The following is a 25,493-nucleotide window of genomic DNA, read 5'->3' as shown; positions in this document are numbered from 1 at the left end:
CATACAACAATGAAATTAAGCACCCCTCCTACAGCAACATTTGCTTCAGCTCTCCTACGTTTGCCTCCAAATCCAGCAAAGCTATTTTTCTTCAACACAATGCAGTCTTGTGTTTAAGATGGGGGTGGGGAAAGACGGAGGGAAAAGGGGAAAAACATGGGAAAGGAATTTTAATACATGCACAATATGACAATAAGTTTAAAAAGGCAGTTCTGCATATTCATCTCTTAATTACAGCCTTTTTCATGAGAAAATATCTGCAGGGATAAAAAAAATGAGGCTCTGTTTCCAAAATTATAAAACGTATTTACAATATTAAGCTATCCATAAACACCATCAAAATGCCTCACAGAAAAATCAGTGTAGTAAATGGGGATTTAGAAAAGCAAATACTGTATGTGACAAAAACTTAGTGATTTTGTTTTCTCATGCCCTTACTTCTAAACCAGCTGCACAGCCAAGCTGAGACTGCTTGGCCCTTATAACTATCTTGGCACAGTGTCAAAAGCTGATAAGCATTTGGGCGAGACAGCTCAACTGCTGTGCTGGAAGAAAAACAGCTGCCATGATTGCTGTTTGATTGAGAGCGCTTACACTCACACAAAAAACACATCGGCCGGCAAAGACGAGCTACAAATACCCAAGGATTCAGCTTTAGAGGATCAACACACATTTCCTGTAAAAAAAAAAACCCTATTATAAGGTCCCCCCCTCTTTTTTTTAAGAAAACGTACTACGTAGAATTGCTTTTCTTCTTCCCATCCCCCTTCCATAACCTCAAGCAAACTCGAGGAATCATGCCAAAAGTCCCGTTGCTAGTTACCAAGTGCATTTTTTAAACGTCCCTTTGATACTTCTTTCTCTCATGCTTGCTGTGGAATATGCAAGTGAGATAATCTTTCCATTACTTAGAAAAGCAATTAAAAATCAACTTTCAGCTGAACTTTCCTTTTTATTGCGGGGCAAAAGAAAGGGTTTGGGGGGAGAAGAGAAAGAATATTTTTTCCTCTTCCCAGAGCCCAACATTTGGCTTTTTCCATTTGTGGCAGATCACTGTAACTCTATTGTAAAACAACTTCCTGCCCCTTTTGGCACAAGTTCCAGAAGCTGCTAGGCTAAGTTCATAGCACAAACTTTTTCCCCCTTGCTGAAGAAGCAAGACAAAAAAAAAAAGGTCCTTGCTAATTATTTTGCCCTCTTTTTTGCTAATGGATTTATAAGATGAATTTATTGCAGTTCCCTTAAGAATGTGACAAAAGAGACGCCTGTATTCCAGCTGGACATTTCATAAGCTTAAAAGGTGGGGTTATTATATATATATTTTACATTTTTGTTTTAATTTGTAAGTCTTAACATCAGCACTGATACCATACTGAGTTGCTTCATTTGCTGTATTTAATTTGTATATCTACCATAACTCAGATGGCTGACTCAGAATATGCAGCTCCTCTCTACTTTTCATCTGTTTTATACTTTAAGCTACCTCTCCTCTCCCTCTGTCCCTCAACTTATGCTAATGAAAATATCCATCCAAAACCTCTCTCTCTCTGCTAAACACCAGAGATGTTTGCAGTCTCTCTGGTATAACCAAAAGATAAAAAATAAGGCCTCCCCAACTTGCTCTCTCTCACTCTCTCTCTTTCTCTCTCAGTCTGTGTGCTTCTCTCATAGCAACAGCATTTCCTGGTACGCCTGCTTTGGCATCCATCAGCATTTCTACTCATCCAAGTGTCCTTTTGCGTCACATCTCGCCATTTCAGTTAACCAATGAACTCTCCCTGTTGTAATAATGTGTGTGTGTGTGTGCGCGCGCTTTCTGTTATTGGCATATTCAAAAATTGTTTTATATGCTTTTTTTTTTTTTTACAAAAATGCTGTTTAAACATTTGATTTGCCCTACCATGAGAGAGAGAGAGAGAGAGAGAAAAAAAAAAGAGATCTTGCAGTGTTCAACCTCAGGGTGTCCTCCGCCTGTAAGTATTATCACATGAGAAAAGAGGTTAGGTGATCAGTTAAGGAAAGCCATAGCTGTCCCTGTGATTTAATATTTATTCTGCATATGCCATCATCGCTTTCATGACTACCCTTTAAACCAGCTATAAAGTTTCATGTCATTGATTTCAATGGTTTTATGAAATACTTCTGATAAAAATATTTAATGAAGTTTTGTTCCTTAAAATATGGATCAGCAAATAGTGGCAGGAAAAGAAATATGATGGAAAAAAAAAGAAAGCTGAGTTGTAACATTTTATTCCCTTGCAATAACTGAATTCCCCCCAAAGAGACTTTTCTCCAGGCTTCTCTGAAAAACTCACTGTCCTGCAAGATGGAGTAAAGGTGTTTTAAGTCAGAGTTTTTCTAAAAGTTAGCCCCATTTACATTTTTCATAAACTCAGTGACTCAAGCGTCCATTATTTCAATGGTCTGACCTACTGTCACTTGCAAAGATAGGTGAACATATTTTATAATTGATTCTGTTTAAAAAGAACATAACTTCCAAAATTACCAAACTCCTAGGATGTTCCCTGCCTGAGTACTCACTCACAAAAGCCATACTGGTAAAATCACAATCTATAAGGTACTTGACAGAACATATTTTCCTGCTACACATAATACAGAATATGAAAACCATCTTCCCTTTTGCAAACATAACTTTTATTACATTTGATCTTTTAAAGCAATGCATCAGCCAGTTCTAGAAAGTCTAATTCAGTATATGTGGTTTTCTACCAAATGAGCCATAGCTGAGCTGTGCTGCATCCTGAATGACTACTGAAATATTTAAAGACTCACTTATAACCAACTTTCCCAAACAACTTCAAGATCTTGAGAAAGAACTCACTCAACCACTAATATCCTAAATAAGATAATATTTCTTTCTTTAAGTCAAATACACACTTTATAATATATGCTTACCAATTTTTTTTATAGTGTGAAACCACAAAATGTTTTTAATATTTGTTTTGGGCGCATCACAATACAAAAATGTCTATGTGAGTATCACATCGCAGAATGACAAAACATCCAGATACTCTCTTCTACCCTTCTTTTTGCTGAAGATCATGTTTAAGAATCATGAGCCAAGTGTGTAGTAGTTTATAAATAATATGCCAGTGCATACAGAGTGCATACAGGCAGATACATGGGTCATCAATTCGGACAATTAAAAACTGTAAGAAAAATAAACTTGGGATGCTAAACACATTGAACATTAGAACAGTTTTTGTCCAGTTTTGTATTGCTAATCTTAAACACTGACATGACATTCACTGTGTCATGCATTTGTCAGCACACACAGGGAACTGTTATAATCCACATACAAAAGAAAGCAGACTGTACTTCACTGTGTATCCAACAATTTTGTACTTCTGACACACATACAAATAAGATTTCCCATTTTTTTGAATGGCTGGACTAAATTATCCAAAGGTAGTTGCTTTCACTTATGTTCATTTAAGATGATTCTCTAAATGCATGTTAGTTTTTGTTTCTCAACATCTTATTATTAATTTTTGTCCATTCAATGCCACAATAAAATGCCTCTCCTCTCTGTCTTCCAACTTTTAGTAAAGTAAGAAACTGAAGACAATCAAGCACATCTTTATTCTGTGTCTGAACTGGGAGAACTTTTGGGGGATGGAAGAGGAAGAACTAAAATGTATCTTACATCATGAAACTACGGTGACAACTGCAGAACTGACGTTAATTTGAATTTATCTCAGAACTTACATCTGTTACCATAACCCTAACTTAAGAGTGAAAGTAATCAAATTTTAGGTCACTGAACAGAAAAATTAAGGTTTGGAAGAGATAAGGGCAAACAATTTAATTCCATTCACCATTCTGAACGGAGGAAGGATTCCATAAAGGGAAGTGGAAACATTATTTTAAGGTCCATTATCTATGAATGAATTCAAAAAATATAGTTAACATGAAGGTGATATTTTGATATTCAAAACTGTATACATTGTATAATTAAAATGAATATGCATATACATTGGGAAAGCTGACCCAATTAAGCAAATTATTTTTCTACAGGAAGTCTCTGTAAAAAGGTTTAATTGCATGTCTTAGAAAATCCATTTTTAATAATGTCCAAGATAATAATTTTTGTTATAAGTGACAACACTGAGAATTCTTCCTATATAACAGAAGGTTTTTCTTTTTAAAGACACTTCCCAAAAGTTCAAACTAAATTTTAGAAAAGCAAAGCAGCCTTACCACTTGTCCTCCTAAAACTCAAGGTAACATGCAAAATCAAACTTACTGGTCATTTTACAACCTGTACAGTATTTACATATTATTCGGTCCTGTTTTAATAGGCTTCTGACCTAGTTTTATATAATACCATTTAACATCAATGGAACAGTGGCAGTTTAGTGATGGGGAGAAAGGACCCCTAAATACCTACATAACAAATAAAAACAATTTTAAAACAAGTGTTTCCAAATGTGTAAAGGTAGTTTGAATAAGAATAAATTTCAACGATATTTTCCTTAAAAACAAAATAAAGCATTTTGCAAAGTCTTTTTCTTCATTACACTGTATTTTAATAGAAATGTTTTATAGAAAACTTGGCATTAAAATGATATCAACACAAATGAAACTCTGGCAGGAAGACAATTTTTTTCAGGAAGAAAGCATTAAACAGTGCATTGCATTAGCAGTTTTGAAAAGTGTGCTAACCAATATGTTTCTGGTTCTTTTGTAATTATTTTTAAATGTACACAACAGTGTGCTTAAAACTGGAAGTACTGTATCAACATTTTGTCCTATGTACTGTATTGATGAGTGCTCTCACCACAAGCATAGAATCAAAACACAAGATCAAATGTTGCTTACTGGCTCCTATTTAGTTGTCATAAATATACTGCATATTTTGCATCTGGTAATTTCATTGCAGTGGATATCTGTGAGGGAAAGCTAACCTTGAAACTGAGAAACTATATAAAGTAGTGTATTTTTGACTTTTAAAGGACAAGGGAACATCTGAAAACTTACAGCATATGATCAATTTTTAATCAATAACTGTACATGCATTTTTGAAATTCAATATGGCTTTTCACATTATATATTAATTCAAGATCTGATGAACTGAAATTTATTTTTAATTCAGGAATTAGACTATATAGCTTTGCAGGATGGGTTAGTGTCATTGATAGTCTAAGTCATTCCTTTAAATATCTTTTAATAGAAAGCAGCATACCATAATAAAATATATGTTAATTTTTATATAATGTTTATAGAACATACACATCTGCTCTGAAATTTGCAAACAGTCTATTCCACAATCCTCACTCCGGTTTGAGTACAAGATGTGCTACTGAAATCAACAAATATTTAAAAAAAATAAAAAGTCAATCTACACACACAAAAATCTGTTTCCTTAATTTTGTGATTTTAGTTGTAATAAGTTTCAATACCCAAATTAGTCAAACAGGAACAATTATCATGGATTTACAGTGTAAGAATTAGCTGCTTATATTATCAGTGAAGGGATCTATGTAGTTATACAGAATGATAAGGGAGCCACATTGCAAGTTCCAGAACACTGTATTTCATGCATAAAATGTGACTTTGCTAGTTGTTAAAATGACTCATTGTGGTATTCACTATTTCTCCTTTGAAAGCAAGTGATTGTTGAGGGGCATTGTTAGTTTTATATAGGTGTTTTTGTTACAATTTTTAAATAGAAGAAATAGAGCACACTGTTTGCTTTTTTTTTTTTTTAAATAAACACTAAGGGGCCAAATTCTTTTGCCACCCTTACTCTTGTTCAGAAACACCCTATTCAGCAAGTAGCCCACGGCAATCAACACATATTTAAAGAAGATGAAATAAATGCTGCAAAGCCCAAGTTTAAAATACTTCTTCACAGCTATTGAAGGTCATATTTTATGCACCAAGCTTAATATCTTCGAAATGTTGAGTGATCTCTATTATTCTGTACAATAATACTTTTTCACCTTCACTGGTAAGTGACATGAACTAATTTTTATGATGTATGTTTTCTACTCTATGTTAGTGCCTATGGCAATAATTCTATTGTGATATCATTGGTGAACTTAGGATCACAGTATGTTACTGGTTTTTAAGCAGAATTCTCCACTGATTTAAATAGGAGTTCTGCTTAAAATGATATAGCATTTTAGCTAGTCTACAGAAACAAATTCCGAAGAAGGAAAAACTCACTGTTAAACAATTCATAACAAGCAAAAATGTGTTAGCAAACATATATGCTTTAATTGTTAATGAAGTCCATAAAAACAAGATTTAAAATATTTTAATCCTGTAAATTACCATATATTTTCATGAAAGGTAGTAAATTCTCTGAGAATATGATTGCAGTGAACTAGAGTTTGCATCTTTAAATTATAAGGAGAGGAGTAGCATTTTCCAGGATAGTTATAATAAATGAGAAAATAAGGTACAGTACCAATTATTAGAAATGGCTATAAACAAGAAAATTTCAATAATACCTGGATGGGCTTTAAATAAAACATATATTAAACAATAAAATATTTTTTATTTACAGATATTTGTATTTATGCAAGATTCTATAAACATATAGTTAATGTTATCCAGTTGCAAACTGATTATTCAAATTCTTTATGTATTATATGTTTAACTTTAGTTTTATAAGTTCAATTAAGTATATATCGTTCTTTACCCAATATATAATATAGAAGATGATACACAAGATTAATTTTAATTTTATCTACCTAGCTTTGTTGTATAAAATGTTGAAACTCAAATCCAAAATTTTAAAGAAAGAAATATTTAGTAGTGGTGGAATTAAGCTTTTTTTCACAAAAGAGAATCTCTTAATGACACATAGCAGTAAAACCTGTTAGACATATTATTTTACCTACTTAAATAATACTTTAAAATAATCATGAATATTTTCACGTTTTAAAAGTCTGTGCTCAATTTTCAACAGAGACAGCAATTAAGAAAGGTAGGTGTTGATCAAAGGTCACCTTATTCATTAAATCATATTTATAATCTGACTTCTATTATGTTATCAGAGAGGGGATTTATTTTTCAGTTTAGTCATATTATACATACTAAAGTTATTGAATGTTAGCAATTTTAGCCATTACTATAACCCTTACTCTTACTAGGAGATATATGAATTAAAGTTTGTGAATTTTATACTGTGAGATGTGCTTCAATAAGTAAGAATATATACACATATGTGACCAGATTTTTTAATATGTAAAGGTGTCTCCATACAGAAAAAATATACCATAGCTATTAAATGTACCCACACATTTCATATTTAGCAGATATGGTAGAAAACATAAAAAGAGCATTAAGAATTGGGAAAAATGTCCCAAAAAAGAAAGAAAATATGAATAGAGGATCAAATTCTGATCTGAGTTGCACTGGTATAAATTCAGAGGAACTCTGCTGATATTGACGCTACTGATGGATTCACATCAGTATAATGAAGAGCAGTTTTAGCCAAAAGGCCTCAACTCAGCCTATTCTATTTTGAAACTGCAAAATGTATTGTCCTACAAAATGAAGTCAATTACCCAAATCAATGTTGCATATGAATATGTTTTCTAAAAGTGTTACAGCTCCAACAGAATTTTTATTCTGCTATAATATTGCAGCAAATCTTAAATGAACTGCAAAGAATTCTGTTTCCTAATTATTCTTATTTTAGTTTTATTGAAAATTAAAACAGCAACAAACAGCATCTATATAATTTTAAAAGTATTTGATATTTTAATAATGGTTACTGCAGCACAAAATCCAAACAAAGTTATCAGAACACTTGATGTACAGAAAATTTTCACAAACTTTTTCTATGCTACATAAATTGATAATATTTATTATGAAATGGCATTAGCAATAAAAAATGCCATGAAAACTGGTTAACTGATTTTATTCAGACAACAGTCAACAGTTATTTCAGTTGTTTCAAAATAATCCTTTTCAACATATGAAAGCTCTCAGAGTACATTAGTGACAAATACCATGACATTTAAAAATTAACCATTTTCTGCTAGGAATAAATCCATCTCTTAATTGTAGTAAAATAGATTGTACGTGAATAAAAGATAAATTCAAAATTGCACCTTTCAATATTTTTATTTTAACATAATTATTTTCACTTTAGCAATAGTATCCCATCATTTGGGTCCACCAAAGAAGTTCCAAAACAACTGTGCTGTCAATGAGCTAGTGCAAGTGACTAACATAATAAAGAAATCTAGTATAATTACAGAAACACCTTTGTCTCTTGGCAACAAGGCAGTGATTATTTTTGGTAGAAAAACAGACTTCTCTCTGATTCATTTATAAATACATCACCTTTTTAGAGAGCTTTCTATGCTAATTCTAGTATCAAAATTGTCCTCTAACACCATTATCAATAATTCTGTGATAGTAATGGAAGGAAATTTACTATTAACTGCTTTAACAAAACATTGTGATGATATTTTATTTTAAAAAATGTGTATTTACACACGTCCATTATATATCCTACATGTGTGTACATATATTTACATACATGCAGCATTTAACCAATTACATGTCTACACTGACACATTTTTATATGTTTATACATTTTTGAAGCATTTCCTAGTATAAAGGCCTGTGGGTGTACAATCCTGTTTAATACAAATTAAAGTATTTCGCTAATACTTCAAAAAAATACTAACAATTTACATTTTTTTGCAAAACCATAAATACAAATGTACTCCTTCTTAGTCCTAATTCCACCATACATTCCCTCCTCACTATATTAAAAACTAAAGTTAAAAAAAACCCTGAATATTACCATGAAGCTTTCAGGAATGTTCTTGACCTATAAGAAGCATAGGCAATTTCAAATAAAGAGTGTACAAGTTTTTAAACATGGCACCTGAATTAGTGCATGTATTATTCCCAACAGCTAATACCTAACATCATCACAAATTAACAGATTATACTACAAGAGGAATCTTTTAACCCTTGAACACTAATTTAACCTGTTTGGTCCTAGATCCATAGTATATGTACATTTTGCTATTAAATTAATGGCACTTATGAGCTCAGACTTTTCAGCAGCACTGTAGCAATTAAGGCAATTGGCATAACTCAGAAATTTTTGTTTAATGGAGTATTCCACATACCTACACGTGCAGAACAGAATTTTATTCTCAGTTCCACAAAACAAAGCTCAATAACAATATTCTGTTCTCCTTTTGTGCACAGAACTTCCATTGGCAACACTGAGTTTTCTTCACGTGGAAGGAGACTGGAATATTTGCATGGAGATTAATAATGTGGAACCTCACATTTTATTGTGTTTTGATAACATTTGATAAAATGTTATTGTATGTTTTGTACTTATATGGATTCCAACACATAGAAAGATGTGTGGACATGTGTGTTATTTACACATTGAATGATTTTTATAGGAATATTAACCAAACTCATGCAAATTTGACCCCTTCTGTACTGTCAGAGCATAGCCATTAAATGGACAAGCACTTAGGTCAGTCGAAAAAAAATTAATCTCTCAAAAAAAATATTCTGTGCTTAAATCCCTGTATGATACACCATTCTTTGAATGTATAGGCCCTAATAGTAACATTGTCTTTTTTTTTTCCTGGAAGAGAATGCCATTTGACTAGTGTATACCATTTTTCTTGACAAAGCAGGGTGAATCTCTGCAGTAGAAAAGAAGCATGTAATTATACTACTACAGAAAAAAATCCCAGAAATGACAGCACTTATATAGAATACTATTTTATTTTCAACTATGAAATGGCACAACTCTATGCAACTATATGCACATGTAGCATTTTAACTCAATTCACAGGAAAAAAAGGCAAAGGAACAAATTCCATCCTGGGATAAAAGTGGATAGACATATTTCCCTTAATTTCAACAGAATTGTGCCCAATTCTAACAGACCTAAATGTATTCCAGGCAGTTTAGCGTTCAGGAAACCGTTTACCACCCTTAAAAAAATACTCAGCAGTTTGTATATTAAAGCCAAAACCTCACCAAATTCCCAAACTAACAGTAATTTTTCCCTTTTTTTCCTCCAGGTCAAGTACAGTGAAAATAACTACTCAAGGGACCAACAAAAGTCAGTTGCATAATAGAGCTGGTCATCAAAATAAGGTGGAACCACAGTGAATTCAATACATTTGGGGATTGTTTTGAGGAGAGAGTCGCAACTGATGAAGCTGCATAACAACACTGGCTCCTTCATAAGTTTCACTGTGTAAATCACATTTAGAATCCATAATGTTGTTAAAGTGCTACGTATATTTATTTTTGTAATCTGTATAACATTTATCGCTGTAGTGGCAATTAATTAAATGTCAGATTATCTTGAAGGAGAACCAACCTTGCTATTGAGATCTACAATGCATATGAGATTATTAAATTGTTAACAGTGACACCAATACTACAGAATCAACTTTAACATCTGCAATGGAGTGTTTGTCACTTTCGTTCACCCTGACAGAGATAAAGTTATTTTGAAAAGAGTGAAAACTACGGTTGAATCAACTACTAGGAGAGGAGGTTAAATGTTCAGAAAGCACTTCAGCAAGAAAATATCCATAATGTCCCCATTCAGTTTGATGATTTAAGAGGTGGTATCTTTTGGTATGTACCAAAAACACTTAATACTACATAATACTGGATAGATTATTTACTGAGAAAATTGAAATTAACTGTAAGACATCTCTTAATGAAAGAAAAACTTGTTTACTAACAGAAATCTTAATGTGACATTGTCAGATCAACTGAGGTGCTCATTTTAGTTTTTAAAGAGAAAGGAGCATTTTACAAAACTTAGATTGAAAGAAATATTTTCTTTATTTTTCTAAAAGTTTCAGTTCTAGAAGTCTTTTTGTTTAGATCAAACATTCCCCTATAAAGTCAGCACCCCACACATTGTATCTCTGTACTAGTACATTACAACTAAAATATGAAAAGTCACTAAACAAAGCACATAAGAACTCGCTCATCTATTTTCACTCCCCAAACTAAGCATACAGCAAAAAGGCAAACAATATGACTGCCTGTATGCAAAAGGTGAAAAGTTATTTTCTATTTTCAATATTCAGTATTCTAAATATAGCTTGTTAACACTGGAAAGGAACTTAAATATATAAGATTTCTGACCTGACAGTGATCCTCCTATTAGACAACATAGGACATAATACACATTTTTAAAAATTCTGAATTGTGTGAAAACATTAGGTTATTGAACAGAAAGATTTTAAAAATCTTTTTATGTGTCACTATCTAAATATTTTATTTTTGCACTTCTCTTCATTTGGACAAGGAAAAGTTATTGGCAAATTTCAGTGTTTTATATAGTCACTTTTATTTGCCATTTCTCATGTACTAGCACCAGACTGTTTGCTTGGTTCCATAGCAGAACCATTCTCAGTAAGATCAAATAAAAAAATCATAAACATTCTATTTGTAATGGGTTTTGTTTCAATCACCTTATTTTCTGTTTTATTACTCAATCCAAATTTTGGACCTAAAGTAGCTGACAGTTATCATTTAAATACACATAATTCCCAAAATACATTATTTTGTTTTAAAGACAAGAATTTTTTTTTAAATTTGAGATTGATAGAATTCAAAGAAAAGAAAGTTTCAAAAGGAGTGAACTGAAAGGATCAGGCAAAAATAAGTGACAGATTATTTGCAGTCTTGCTGAAGCATTACATTTTCTAGGCTATATTTACCTTTGTTCAAATAGGTCAAATTCTTACTATATCATACAGCTCAATCACATGGCCCTGGTCCACTGGAGGGAGTTATTTCAAAATAATTCCCTTTATTTTGAAATAATAAGCGGAGCGTCCATAGTACCATGCCCATTATTTCAAAATGACAGTCTGGTTATTTTGAAATAACTACTCCTGCTTTCCATGAGGAATATCGCTTATTTTGAAATAGTTATTAGATGCTCCACTGTTGCTATTTTGAAATATCTACTCCCCAGAGTCATTCCAAGTAATTATTCCCCAGTGCTTCCTGGGACTCAAAATCAAGACATCGTGTCCACATTAAGGGAGCCTGCCTCGGACTAATTTCGAGGCTTCTCTGTAGTGTGGACATGCTATTTTGAAATAATTATTTCAGGAGTTATTTCTAAATAATTTCCCAGTGTAGACATGTCCAGGGAGAGTGTTGGTGAGGAATGGAGCACTTGATAGAAACCAATCCATTACTGGTACACTCCCTCCTCCTCAAGGAGAAGAGTCCTGCACAACTGACAAATTTATGTTGAAAATCTACTAGCACTGCTCTAACCTCTCTGTCAACCCCTGTCCAAAGCCCCTCACTATTCAACTTTTTGGCAGTCCCAACGTAATTGTGCACTACTTGACTTTGGGGGTCTCTAACTTCTGCACAGACTCTCCATATTCTCCTCCCGCAGTATTGCATGAGATTACTATGGACCAGACCTCTATATGCACCCCCACATTCACTCACCCACCCATGGTGGCATGAACAAATGCAAGCAAGATTGACCCAGATTATGCCAATGACACAGACATACAAGCACCCAATACAAGGTGTAGAGCATATTAATGGAGTGGTCCAACTGGAGTCAGTAGAAATACTTACAAGTAGCAAACACAGCAGCTGCTAGTGTTGTCAGGCTCAAATCCTTCACCAACAGCAACATAGTGAATGCAATTCTCTGCTCCAATACACCAAATATAGCCAACATACTCCATGGTTTTTAAGTGGCATAACGGGGTGGAGATTCAAAGTCAGTAAGGCTTGATTTATCAACGTTTGAGGGTAAATAATTATTTTAATACATATTTTAGCCCTGTGCTTGCACTTGAATCTATTCTTGTAGACAGGCACACAGATCATTAAGCTTCATCACTGTGATAGTATTATATTTTTATGAGTGTAATATTGCAAGTTTTTATTCAATGCCTTTCTGTGCAGTTTTAATCCTGCTGTGTTTTAGACAATTTGGTTAAGTCATCAGAGACTAATGGCTTTATCTTTGCAAAGAAAGAAAAATTTGTAGTATCATATTTTTATTCAAGATATATGTGTTCACAGGTTGAAGAATTATTTGGTGATCTCACTACTTTCTTTAATAGATTTCATTAATGAATGGAGAATATCACACAGAAGAAACAGATGGCTGTACATAACAACATATATATCTTTCAAATGCATGAAATTTTTTGTAGGAAGTAATAGCTCTCTATAAAGTAGTTGAGAAATTTCATAGTGGTTACTGATTCTGCTTTCAATCATGTAAATCAAGAGTAACCTTTTGAAGTCAACAGGGTCACATTGGTATAAAACCAATTTAAGTGAGAAAAGAATCTAGTACACTTATGCGCCATCCTTTACATTTTACATAGTTATCCACTCTATTTCATATGCTCCCTCATTATTTAGGGAGTTCAATGGCTGTGTTGGCCAAATAAGGACCCTGCTTTTGCATGCTGGTATATCCCATACATTGAGGATGTCTTTGGGCATAGGTGAAAAATCTTCAGACAGAGTATATACATATACTGACACATTTCTTTTCAAGTTGTATTTTGAGATAATATCTATGCCTCCAAATGCCCATCTATAGTATCTCAGTTACCATATTTTAGGTTTCATTTTTTAGACAAATTCAGTAATTTTCATTAATCTAATAATGCTCTGATGAGAGAATCAAGACTAACAAATTACAAAAATAATGTTAAAGTAATTGCAAGTTCTTTACCATCAGTTAAAAATGTGAACAGCTGTAAGTTTGTCAAATCAGAGAAATAAAGCACTTGCACATGCTGCACTGGAATTATCCGAACAATGTGTTTTTGCCAGAATAAAGCTAACAACAATGAAAAAGGAGTAATTATATAAACACGGGCAAATGAAAGGGTTAATCCAATTTAAAAAGATATTTTTTTGTTTGGTATAAGTACAAGTATTCAAGAGTTTTACATGAAGTAAATGTGATACTGTGCCATTCTATGCCAGCACGTGCCTAAATTAGTTCTCCATTTTGTGGTGGCCCATTGAGAGCAATTCCTATTGAGAAGTGAACAAAGGCCATGACCTCTGGGTCAGAGTGTAATGCAGGAAGCATGACCTCCTCTTTGTTCAGTATAGCACTATTTACTTTGCCTAAGTAAAGATCACCAATACATTAACTAAAGAGGATTAAAAAGGTCATATCCCTAGGGCTGTAGCTCAGGCAAGTGGCAACTCTCTTTAATCACCAAATCATTTGACTTATTTTTTTTCAAATACAAGAACATACAATTAAGCTTCAATGAGATATAACTATAAAAGCATCAAATACATTTTAAAAAAATCTAAAACAGAATTGCCTTTTAAAAATGTGTATGTCTGCACTGCTAGCAGATCTAATTGTTTTATTTTTAAAACAGCCAAAAGTATTTTTAATAAAAAATATAATTTTTCACCATTATCTTCTGATAGATTCTGAGTTGACTTGTAAAACTTGTTCATATCTCATAGAAAATAATTATTAGAAACTGAAAAATGTTTTGGTTTGGTATCATATTAATTTATATATCTTTAATACCTAAACAGTCAATATAAAGTGTTCCATTTGTAACAGACAAATACAACTTGTATTACAAAATAATCATCTTGCTAGTTTGTTTTAAGTAGGCTAAATTAATTTCCGTCGCTTTTGGTGTTAAATTTTATGAAATGTGACTATTTATTTATAATATTATGCATAAATGCCCTTACTGATAATACTGTCTTACCAAACCGTGGAGTGAATGACTCACTGTATTGTATTTACAGTACATGGGAGGCAGTGTGGCATAGTGGAAAAAGCACCAGACTAAGAGCTCAGGAAATCTGGCTCTACGCAGCTGCAAAATGGGGATAAAAATACCCTTTTTATAGCGCTTTTGCTTTGAGATCTATGGATGAAAAGTGCTATGTAGAACTATTTCAATTATTTACTACTCTGTAATTAAATTTCAGTGGGCCTCCATGTTAAATAGTTTCTTGCTTTGCAAGCAGTTTCACTGAAATTATGGATTACTTGTGAAGAAAGGTGCTATGCTGGGTGAATATGTTTATTAATGCTAGGCCTGTACCAGCTCTGGATTTTTAGAATTAATTGTACTTTGGATACCTTAACATTGTACATTAGGAAACATCCTTGCAATATATTATCAGTAAAATACATTTTATGGTGATATGGTCCATCATGTTCTAGGTACTCTCATCAATTACACAATATGGAGAGGAGTCAATATATAAGGGGGAAAAGGGTCATAAGATTGTGTGGAGGGGAGCAATGCCTACACAAAATACTTCTACTTCTGCCACTATTGCACAGATAATCTTTACACAGTTGAGGTCCTAGTAGAAATTGACAGGAGACAAGGCAGGGGACCTGCACTGGCACAGAGCCTGTAACAGTGAGTATAAAAATGACAGCAAAAATCCAGAGCTTAATTTTGGCTACAATTAGCATTAGTTATACAAGATACCCATGAATGAAGTTTAGAACATCCAGCTCTAGAGACAGACAGAGAGAGAGAGAGAGAGAGAGAGAGAAAGCTACTGGAAGCACCAGTAAAAGAGGTAGCCATACTGTTCGATGTGAGGAGAGACCCAAATTCACAGATATCTGCTCCATACATCAACTTTGGGGCTAAGGTTTCCTGTGTGATCCCGATCTGAACATAGGAGGCCCTGTCCCTGGTTCTTCCATGAGGCTGCTCACTCCATACACTAGAGGGAGGATGTTAGAGAGATGTCATGCACTTTACCTCAAGAGGCTTCACAAATAAGTTTTTCCTCTTTCACAAGGTTTTCCATAGGAGGTGCCCATGCATTTAATGATACTCCAAAATAATATAAAAATAAACAAAATTGAAAAGCTATTTAAAATTATAACTATCTCTCTCTCTAAATATATATATATATATTTATATAAACTCAAGATAATGACATTTGTTCCCTCTTTTACCCACATCCATTGCTACTAGGAAATTAAGGGAGCAAATAAGGAGGATAAAAGGCATTGCACAAAATACTGATTATGACCTTGAGCTCTATTTGATCACACAGAAGAGTAAGCACACCATCTCTCACTCACCTCCATAACCATATTAGCTTGGCTTCTTGGTCAGGTATCAGGGGCTGCACTTCTGATACTGTACTGCAAGTGTGAGGGGAGTGGGTGGGTTTTTGTTTTCTGTCCCTCCAACACCTTTACACTGTCCAGCAGATGTTGCTTGGTGCCAGATGGGAAGGGGAAATTAAATTGCATCTCAAAAAGCAGAGAAATAAAATATTCTTCCCTCCCTAGATCAAGGAAAACCCAGGGAAGAAATATGACTATATGAGACATAATTCTTGCCAGAGCTGTTTTGGGGATGGAGCAGTTTCCATATAGTCTCTAACTCTGGACTGAGCTGAGCCTCATGGTTTAATCTTCCATTTAAAAAATTATTTGTATCTGCCTGAAGCACATAAGTCAATGGGATGACACCTATCTCAGACCTGAATACCTTTTTGGAAGATATTCTTTAACCAAACACAAATAGGTGATTTGTGATATAGAAGAAGTCAGACTACAGGATCTTTTGGTCCTTCTGGCCTTAAACTCTATGGCTGCATCTAGACTGGCATGATTTTGCGCAAATACTTTTAATGGAAAAGTTTTTCCGTTAAAAGTATTTGCGCAAGAAAGCGTCTATACTGGCATGTGCCTTTGCACAAAAGATTTGCTTTTGCACAAAAGCATCCATGCCAGTGTAGACACTCTCTTGCGCAAGAAAGCTCCGATGACCATTTTAGCCATTGGGCTTTCTTGTGGAAGAAATTAATGTTGCTGTCTACACTGGCCCTCTTGCGCAAGAATACTTGCGCAAGAGGGCTCATCCCTTAGCGGGAGTGTCACAATATTTGCGCAAGAACCACTAATTTTGTACATTACAAAGTCAGTGTTCTTGTGCAAATACTCGCAGCCAGTGTAGACAGGTGGCAAGATTTTATGCAACAGCAGCTGCTTTTGTGCAAAATCATGCCAGTCTAGACACACCTGTTAGTCTCTCCCTTTATTACCTGATTTATTGTGCCAAACAGGAAGTGCTGTAACAATCTTTATAGAACAAGAAGCCATCAGGACTAGATTATATATCTATATCTAGATATCTCTACAAACACATACACACAAATTACATGCCACTGACCCTTATGCTACTACCAGGTACACTGACTAAAAGGGTTACTCTACAAAGTATAACTTTTATATCTAAATGAAGATAATTTAATCAGGGGAAAGCAGCCTGGTTTACAAAAAGGAAACATGTGCCTTTCTTATCTACTAGATTTTTTTTATCAGGTTAACCAAAGAATATGATATTATTTGTGGATTTTCAAATATGCTTTTAACAGGCTGCATAGAAAACAGAAGACTAAGATTTAGAATTAGAAACTGGCTAAGAGACCGTAAACAAACAGTAGGAATAAAAGGTCAATTTTCAATAGGGCGAATGTTTACCATAGTATAGCCTAGGAATTTTACTCAGATCAGTGTTTAAAATACTATTCAATGGTTTGTAAAAGTAGGTGAATGAAGTAGCAACATTTTCTGATGAGATTACTCAAGACTGTGAGGAACTTTGGAGGAATCAGACAAAGCTAGCTGAATGTGCAGCATGGTGACATAATGAATTCCTATGTTGACAAATGCCAAGTAATTCATATTGTTGGGATCTAAATTAAGCATAACTATTGAAGAAAAAGACCTGGCAGCTCAGAGAAAACCCCATTAATTGTGGAGCAATGGTTCAAATGCCAAGCATTAGGCTGAAAAAGAAATAAGGCAGCAAGCAACATTGATAATGTTTGAATTCCACCATGTATTAATCAATGGTAAATTCTTTTAAAGTCCTGTTGATCATCTAAAAAATATAACAGGACTGCAGAGGCAGGCAACAACAATGACTTAGAGGCATCAAAAGATATCCATATGAGTAGAGAGCAGAAAAATCAAAACTATTTAGATTAGAAAGGAGATGGATAAAGTGGGACATGATAGAGATACACCAATTATTGCACTGGGAGAGAGAAAATAAGCACTGTATTCATATATTTTTCTGAGGCACACAATTAAATTCAATCAAAGCAATAAACTAAAAACTTTTACAGTGACTATTTTTAACACAGCACATAATTGACCTTTGGAACTCATTGCCACTCCATAATATGTCATTCGGGAGTTCAGTAGGATTAAAAAAGGATTAGACATTTACATGGATTATGAGAATATCCACAGATATGTTAGGATAATTATTTTTAGAGGGGATATAAACCCCAATACATTAGGGCATAATACAATCACTGACTAACAGGGGTATGAAGAAATTTCCCGTATCGACAAGTTATTCTAAAGTGGTCCACCATAGGGTTTCTTGCACCCCCTTCTGAAGCACTTGCTAATAGCTGGTCAGAGAGAGGATATCGAATTAGATGGACCACTGACCCAATTTAGTGAAGTAATTCCTATGTTTTAATGTCTTATATGGCCAATGGTAATTAAAGAAAGATGAAAAAATACTTTAAATAATTGAATCCTTTGTATTTGAAGTATTTAAATTTAACTAAAATTAATGTTTTTTTTGTATTTAAATAAAACAGGAAAAATTATTAAATTAGTGGCTACTACTGCATTAATAGTTTCTGACTGAATACATTAATTTATTAATTACTAATTATTATTATTATTATTGTTGACTTCCTCCCAATGTTATTTGCACTGGGCCATTTTATAAAAACAAGCGATTCCAGGTGTGTGAGGCATACTGGGAAATTGCCACATCCAGGATGACTTGTAGCATTTGGCTTTCAGTATTATGCTTAACACTTTACACAACCTTTGACAGCACCTGAGCACAACCCACACCCAGTTCCATTCATAAGAGCAAAAAGACACAGAGCTCAGAGGTGAGATGTTCAAATATAAGGAGGAAGATGATGAAAGGAGATGCCAGAATGCACAAACACATGTCAATAGCTATACAAATGTAATAGCCTTGTTAGCTTCAGTTTGACTACTTCTATGAGTACAGCTATTCACGTTTGCAGGACCAGTGCTCTGAGCATTTATTGGACTGAAGAAAATAGTGAGAGGATAAGATTGAAGTTACTGCAGACAGATGCCTTTTAAAGCTATCCCCTATTTAAACATTTAAAATTACCATTCTGGAGAGGAAAAAAATCTGTTCTTAAATATTATTTCTTTTTAAATGTAATTCTCTTTCATTCCAATCCCTTAGCTTTTATATTCCTCCAACTGACATCAGGAATATACTGAACTGAACATTTTGTTTGTGATTGGAGATCTTGGTTGTTTGTGGAGCTGATGTGGTTTTCTGTGGTGCGGTGTGTGTATGTGGTTGCAGGGCTCTTTCTCTCTCTCTCATGGAGGGATCAGATCCTGCAACAGTTCTGTGCTGGAATAATGGGAAAGCATATGTGAAAAGATAGTTACATACGTGCTATTGTTTGCAGGATTGATCCTCTAGTTGATAATTACAATAAATAGACACTTCCTTATTAGTGTAAAAAACTTGGCAATGTTCTCATTTTGGTTTTTTTTCCATAATTAATGAAATAATTGAAAAATCAGAGGCAAAATAAAATATACAAGAAGCTGCCACTCTCAAGTAAGAACAATTGACAACCTTGAAGACATTTACACTAAGAAGTATTAGGAATGTACACGTATTACTTTGTTTCTAGTAAAAAGCATTTTTGTTTCAACTGTAGCAGAAACTGCAGCAGGTTTTCTTTTTGTCATGATCAATGGTCGGATCTCCAGAAGAGCTCAGGCCCTCCTGTTTATTTACCTAAATGAATAGCCAGAACAGCAAAAGCAGCAGCATCCATTTTCCCCAATAAATGATAAACATTTTTAAAATTCAGACCATAAAATTTACATTTGGTATTACACAGGAGATTTTGTGTCACTGATTTAACCAAAAGATAAATTCACATTATGTTAATAAATTTTAAAAAATCGCTTTAATTATCCCAAAATATTTTGTTTGTTTAAATCAGAAGTAATTTCATGAAAGCAATGGAGCTGCACTGTGGGGAGAGGAGAATGAAGCCCTCTCTCCTTTTTCTGTAATTTAATTGTAAAATTATCACTATTCTATAGATATTGGAAGAATTCATATATCCAGAAACCTTTCAGGAGAACAACTGAAAAGCCCAAACACCAATACAGTGGACAAGATAAGTCTCATTATTTTAGTTAATGGGATTGCATTGATGTAAATAGGCAGATTTTTTTTATTCATGCTTGATAAAAGCAAAATTATTAGGCTACATCGTGCCTTACCTAACTTCCCATACAATACCACTGGTACAAGTTACGTACTTGAATATGTGTGTTGCATAACATCTATTTTTCTAATTATATTTCATGTTGTTGCAATTATATTTAATATAATTGTAAATATCACTATATACTATAATTTACCTTCTTTAAATTATAGTATGTGTAATATTATAATAATTATATAATTAAATTTCTCAGGCAAACCAGATATCTTGAAGATCTCTAAATACTGAACAAAAGACTAAACCTTCAATTCTTAGGGTTAATTAACCCAGTGCAATTCCTGTAGCTTAACCGACAAATAAAGATTATATTATTCATTTATCATTATCTCTGTGAATGTTGATATATGTTAAAAACTGCTTTGTCTTTGTTTGGATTTAAAACAAGCCATGTAAACATACAAAATACAGAGCTTTCTGCAATTTTAGTTTAATTGCTGAAAAAGGAGCATACGCTTCCACAACTAAATCAAACATTTAAGAATGTCATGATATATATTATGAATATATGGTCTACAGATATATACCACATATAATTATATGCATAAATATGCCAGTTTTTAAAGTTCCTATAATCTTATTGCATACTGTTTAGCTACACCGAAATATTTCTATACCCCACAGGAAAGTAGTCTAATTATTTTATACCCATAGTATGCTTAGCTTTATCTATTTTTTTAAATACTAAAATGTTACTGACTAAAAGTAACAGTTTCATTACAGAACTTTGTATGTGTTGTACTCTTTACATACATATTTTCCTTAATGTAGAAGTTATGTTCCTTTAAAACTCTTTAAAAGAATTACATGGGCGTCAGCATTCTGAAGCATTTTCTCAGCTCTGATCCTCTATTCTTTTTAATAAACAATTTAATTTAGTTTTATATATAGACTAGATATAAACTATATAAATACTATACATTGGGGGGGGGGAGGGAAATAACAGTATTTTGCATATTTTGCCTAATCAATGACTATAACATTCACCCCCTACTTGCTTCCATACTTCCTAGACCTCAAATTCCCTTTCAAAGTCGGATTTTTGCTACATATCATATACAAAGAAAAAGAAATATAAGGGTTAATGAAAAAACAGATGGACAGGAGCCCTTGTAAGAAAAAGAAAGTGTTCAGCAGACAAAAATGTTCAGCTAATGAAAAGTGAATCCAGAATTTAGTGTCTAAATATTGCCTGGATACTAGTGGAGGCTCTAGACAGACATAGGTTGCAAAGACTATCCCTTGAAAATCAAACCCATAATTCCTGTACTGTTTTCCCCTAACACCACATTCAGACTGTGACTAACTACCTCATTATGCTTCTCCTGGCTCTTTCTGAAGTAAACTTATCGTACATTTCTATGGAACCTAAAAGCAAGTGGAAAAGGGGCTATTTACCCTACATGACAGTGGTCTAATAGACAATTTTTTAAATCAGTCTAACATGTATGTAAAATTCTGCATGACCATTTAGAGAATTTTTTCCACTCTCTGAAGGACAACAGGTGAGAAAATATTTTTTAAGGAATGAGCTGGGGCCATAAGAAACCTTAGCTACTGAATGAAATGCCTATAAGATCCTACAAAACTTGAAATCAATTGAAGTTTTAGTAAAGAAAGAGGAATGTCAGACTAGGTCCCCTAAATAGTTTTATATAGAAAATACATTTCTTAATATTTATTTATAAATTGTAGATTCATAATTTAGAGAAAATAGACAGTTCTCAGATTCAAAACAAAAAACAAAATCACTATTTAATATAACAAAACCACAGAATTTACACCTCTTTCAATAAAACATGAAAACGATTATTAAAGGGTTTCTAAAGTAACGATGTCTCCAAAGTGAAATAACAGTCTCAGCTTCTTTCTAATTTTAAATATAAGAACACATTAAGAGTTATTAAATATTTAGTAGAACAATAATAATTACTATGAAACTTTAACCTTGCCTTTGATTTTCTTAAATTTTCCTCTAATGGTACATTTACAAACCTCTTAGGATTTACTGATATTTTATCCTTTATTCACAGTTGCCAGACCTTAAATGGTTAATAGAATTTCTACAATGTTAGAAAGTCATATTTCAGCTCTATTTAGAAATATCTGTATTTTTATAAACTAGGGGATGTAAATGCAGCGAATGATGCGGTGTTAATGAAACAGTTTCTTTGGATGTGCCCTTTTTTATTGATATTACAGAACTTGTTAACCAGTATAAACAGCTAGCCCAAGTACATGGAAATGACTTTGCCACGTAGTCTGCTTGAGAAATGTCCTGGACCCTTAAAGTCGGATACAAATTCTTTAAAATGTCCTGATTAAAATAAGAAAATGATTATCAGCTTTCATTATTGTATCTTGCCTGAATAATGTTCTACTTTATTAGAACTGCCCTTCCTCCTCTCTTTCAGATCAGCAAACTCCTCTTGATTTTTGTGGTAGGGCTATAAGAGCAGGGTATCTATTTTCAAAACATTAGATACATTTTTTCAAAGGACTTTGTTAAACTTTATCCCACATGCAAACACATCAAAAGTAAACTAAATAATTTCTTATGAAATGTAAAGCTATTGTTTTTATTGCATTTTAAAATACCTTCAAAATAGTGTGATCATTTAAATCATTTCATTTATCTCCTTGCAAAATCAGAATTCCTAATACCAGGGAAGAGCATCCAGTCCACTAGATGGTTAAAATTCTGTATAATTTTAATAGTCTTAAGAGGAAGCACTGCCTTTTTTTCAAAGGGAGGGGGGAAAGAGAAGGAGCTGAGAACAGCAATTTGCAGACCTCTTTTTTTTTTTTCCTTGACAGCATCTAGCCACGCCTCACTCGGGCCCTTCCTCCAGCCTCTGCTAACCTAAAAAACAGTGCCAACCTAGCAGCAGGCCTTGTATTCAAAAGTAAACATTATTCTCCTGCCATTTTTCTTCATTGTTTATCATATTATAATCTTCCTGCCCTTTTCTCCTAACTATAGCTTAAATCACTGCCTCTGCTCCAGTTTATTTCACTTTGAAACTACAACAAGACAAAGTTGTGCTTTTATTTAACATAGCAAACTTTTAATAGCACTAAAAGGATTTTACCTTCACACATCAAAGTGCAAACTACTCTGGAGAAAAAAAAATCGTCAGGCATCTCTTTAAATGTTTACTCTCCTAATATATAGATTGATCTATTCTTATCCAGGATACAGAAAGAGTCTGGTTGTGGACTAATACACATGTCTTTCACAACCTGTTGTTGAAATAAAAAATCTGACTTTTGCTTGCATCTTTTTCTCTCTTTTGTTAAATTTAATCTTAATAGAAAGCCTTAAAATCTAAACAATGCTAATTATGAACACACAGTATTGCACCTGGCTCTTTATTATGCTTTTCCCATCACCCATCGATCCTGTCTACCTTCCTTTCTACTACTCACCCCAAATTTCCTCCAGATAAAAAGGGTCTTGGAAAAATAGGTATATAACTACTTGGCAATTTATTATTTTTACATAGTCACACTGCAGTACAGTGGCTGATCACATACCAAAATAAAAACAAAAAGAAAGGATACTGCAATTTTAATTCTAAAAACCATCACCTTAATTTTCCCACTGCAGCAGATGCAAACTGGCAAAACCTTCATGACACTGGAGAATTGCTCCTTCCTATTAAGGTCTTAACAGTGTAGACTAAACAACGGCCATGTTGTCAGTGCTTTTCTCTACCCTCCTGCCCTGTCTTATCGGGTGAGAAATTGGCGGCATGCCAATCCTACCGTTTTGAGGCTGGTGTCAGTCAAGGGCACGGTTTTTGGCTTTTTGTTTTATTTTTTAAAAGAAAGTCTCCCAAAATATCAGCAATAATCAGAATGATGAACAGATTCCCATTATTTGCAGCATTATTTGTAGCTGGGTTTAGGGATTTTTCCCCCCATCTTCTTCTTGTTTCTCAGCACCGCAAAGTACAAAAAACATGGAGTGGTTTAGTCAAAACAGTCATGTGCAAGTAGCCTGGCAAACAAAAGCCTTTATTTATTTATTTAGTTCACGCATAGATAAGGAGGAGCCTTTGTGCACATAAATTTCACACACATCAGAAAGGAGATGCCATGCTGCTTTCTGCAGGCTGACACAGCTTGTCTTGAGACGCCACAGGACAGCCTGGAGGCTCATTAATAATTGCGGATGGCTTTCCATTTCCATATTTAAATTGTGAAGCAGCGTATGATTAATTAAGAAGAAAAAGGCAAAAAGGAAAGCCCTGTGCTTTCTGCCCAATCTGACTTGCCAGAAAGTCTGCCTGCTTTAACTCATTGTTTGCTACATTCAGGGGTGTCAAGAGAGTTTGCCAAGATCCTTTGCTTCTGGTTGGCTTATGGGAAACTCAAAATGAATTTTAATTATGCTATTTTCAGCAGTTGCAAATAGCCGAATACTAATGAAGAGACTTTACTGCAGCCCAATTCTCATTAACTTTTTATTTGAAAAAAAATTGCTTACAAATTTTAGCAAGACAGCGGTGTTAGAAGATGAACTATTTTATGAAAAGAGATATTGCTATTCAATTCCAGTAGAACATATAATTTAAACTCTTCTGAGTACTCGAAAATAATGACAATATTTAATACCAGAACAGTGACTAACCTGTTTAGAGACTCTTAGTTTCATTAAATATTAGCTATGGCATGTAATAAACACACGATAGATAGATACGAAAACATGTAAACAATAATTTACTTGCACTTCAGATTATTCTGTTTTTCTATAACCATAACATTTCAATATTTAACTGCTACAGATGTTTAGGGGAAAAGACTGTATTTCTCAGTACTAGTCAACCACTGAAATAGTAAGTAACATTTCATACAAGCTCATGATAGTGTTACCAAACTATTTGTTGTTTTTTTAAGTTTATTCTGTACATATTAACTTGGCTACCCTCTGAAGCTTTTATATATTTTTATTAGTCTCTAAGATGCCATAGGACTACTCATTTTTAAAGTTGCAGACTAATATGGCTACCCTCCTGAGACATATAATCCAAAAACATTCAAGTGCTAGATTGATTCAGCACTTTGTATTATTGCTAAGAGAGAAATCCAGGGAGCCCTGGTCAAATTGCCCATGCTGGCCTAAGGGA

General features: G+C 33.6%; 1 protein-coding gene and 1 long non-coding RNA gene across 38 annotated transcripts in view; one reads left to right on the top strand and one right to left on the bottom strand.

Annotated features, from left to right (window-relative positions):
- LOC149525630 (uncharacterized) overlaps window positions 1–25,493 on the bottom strand; it is a 484,863-nt gene that overhangs the window by 163,755 nt on the left and 295,615 nt on the right. The window lies entirely within an intron of this gene.
- On the top strand, window positions 543–15,187 carry LOC102450967 (uncharacterized). The gene is made up of 3 exons (XR_012896307.2): window positions 543–1,300; window positions 3,568–5,974; window positions 10,053–15,187. It is a non-coding gene; the product is annotated as an uncharacterized LOC102450967 (long non-coding RNA).

Source organism: Pelodiscus sinensis, chromosome 1 (genome assembly GCF_052426305.1).
Source record: "Pelodiscus sinensis isolate ZL-2025 chromosome 1, ASM5242630v1, whole genome shotgun sequence".
NCBI classification, from domain to species: domain Eukaryota; kingdom Metazoa; phylum Chordata; order Testudines; family Trionychidae; genus Pelodiscus; species Pelodiscus sinensis.
This window is presented reverse-complemented; position numbering and strand designations above follow the sequence as displayed.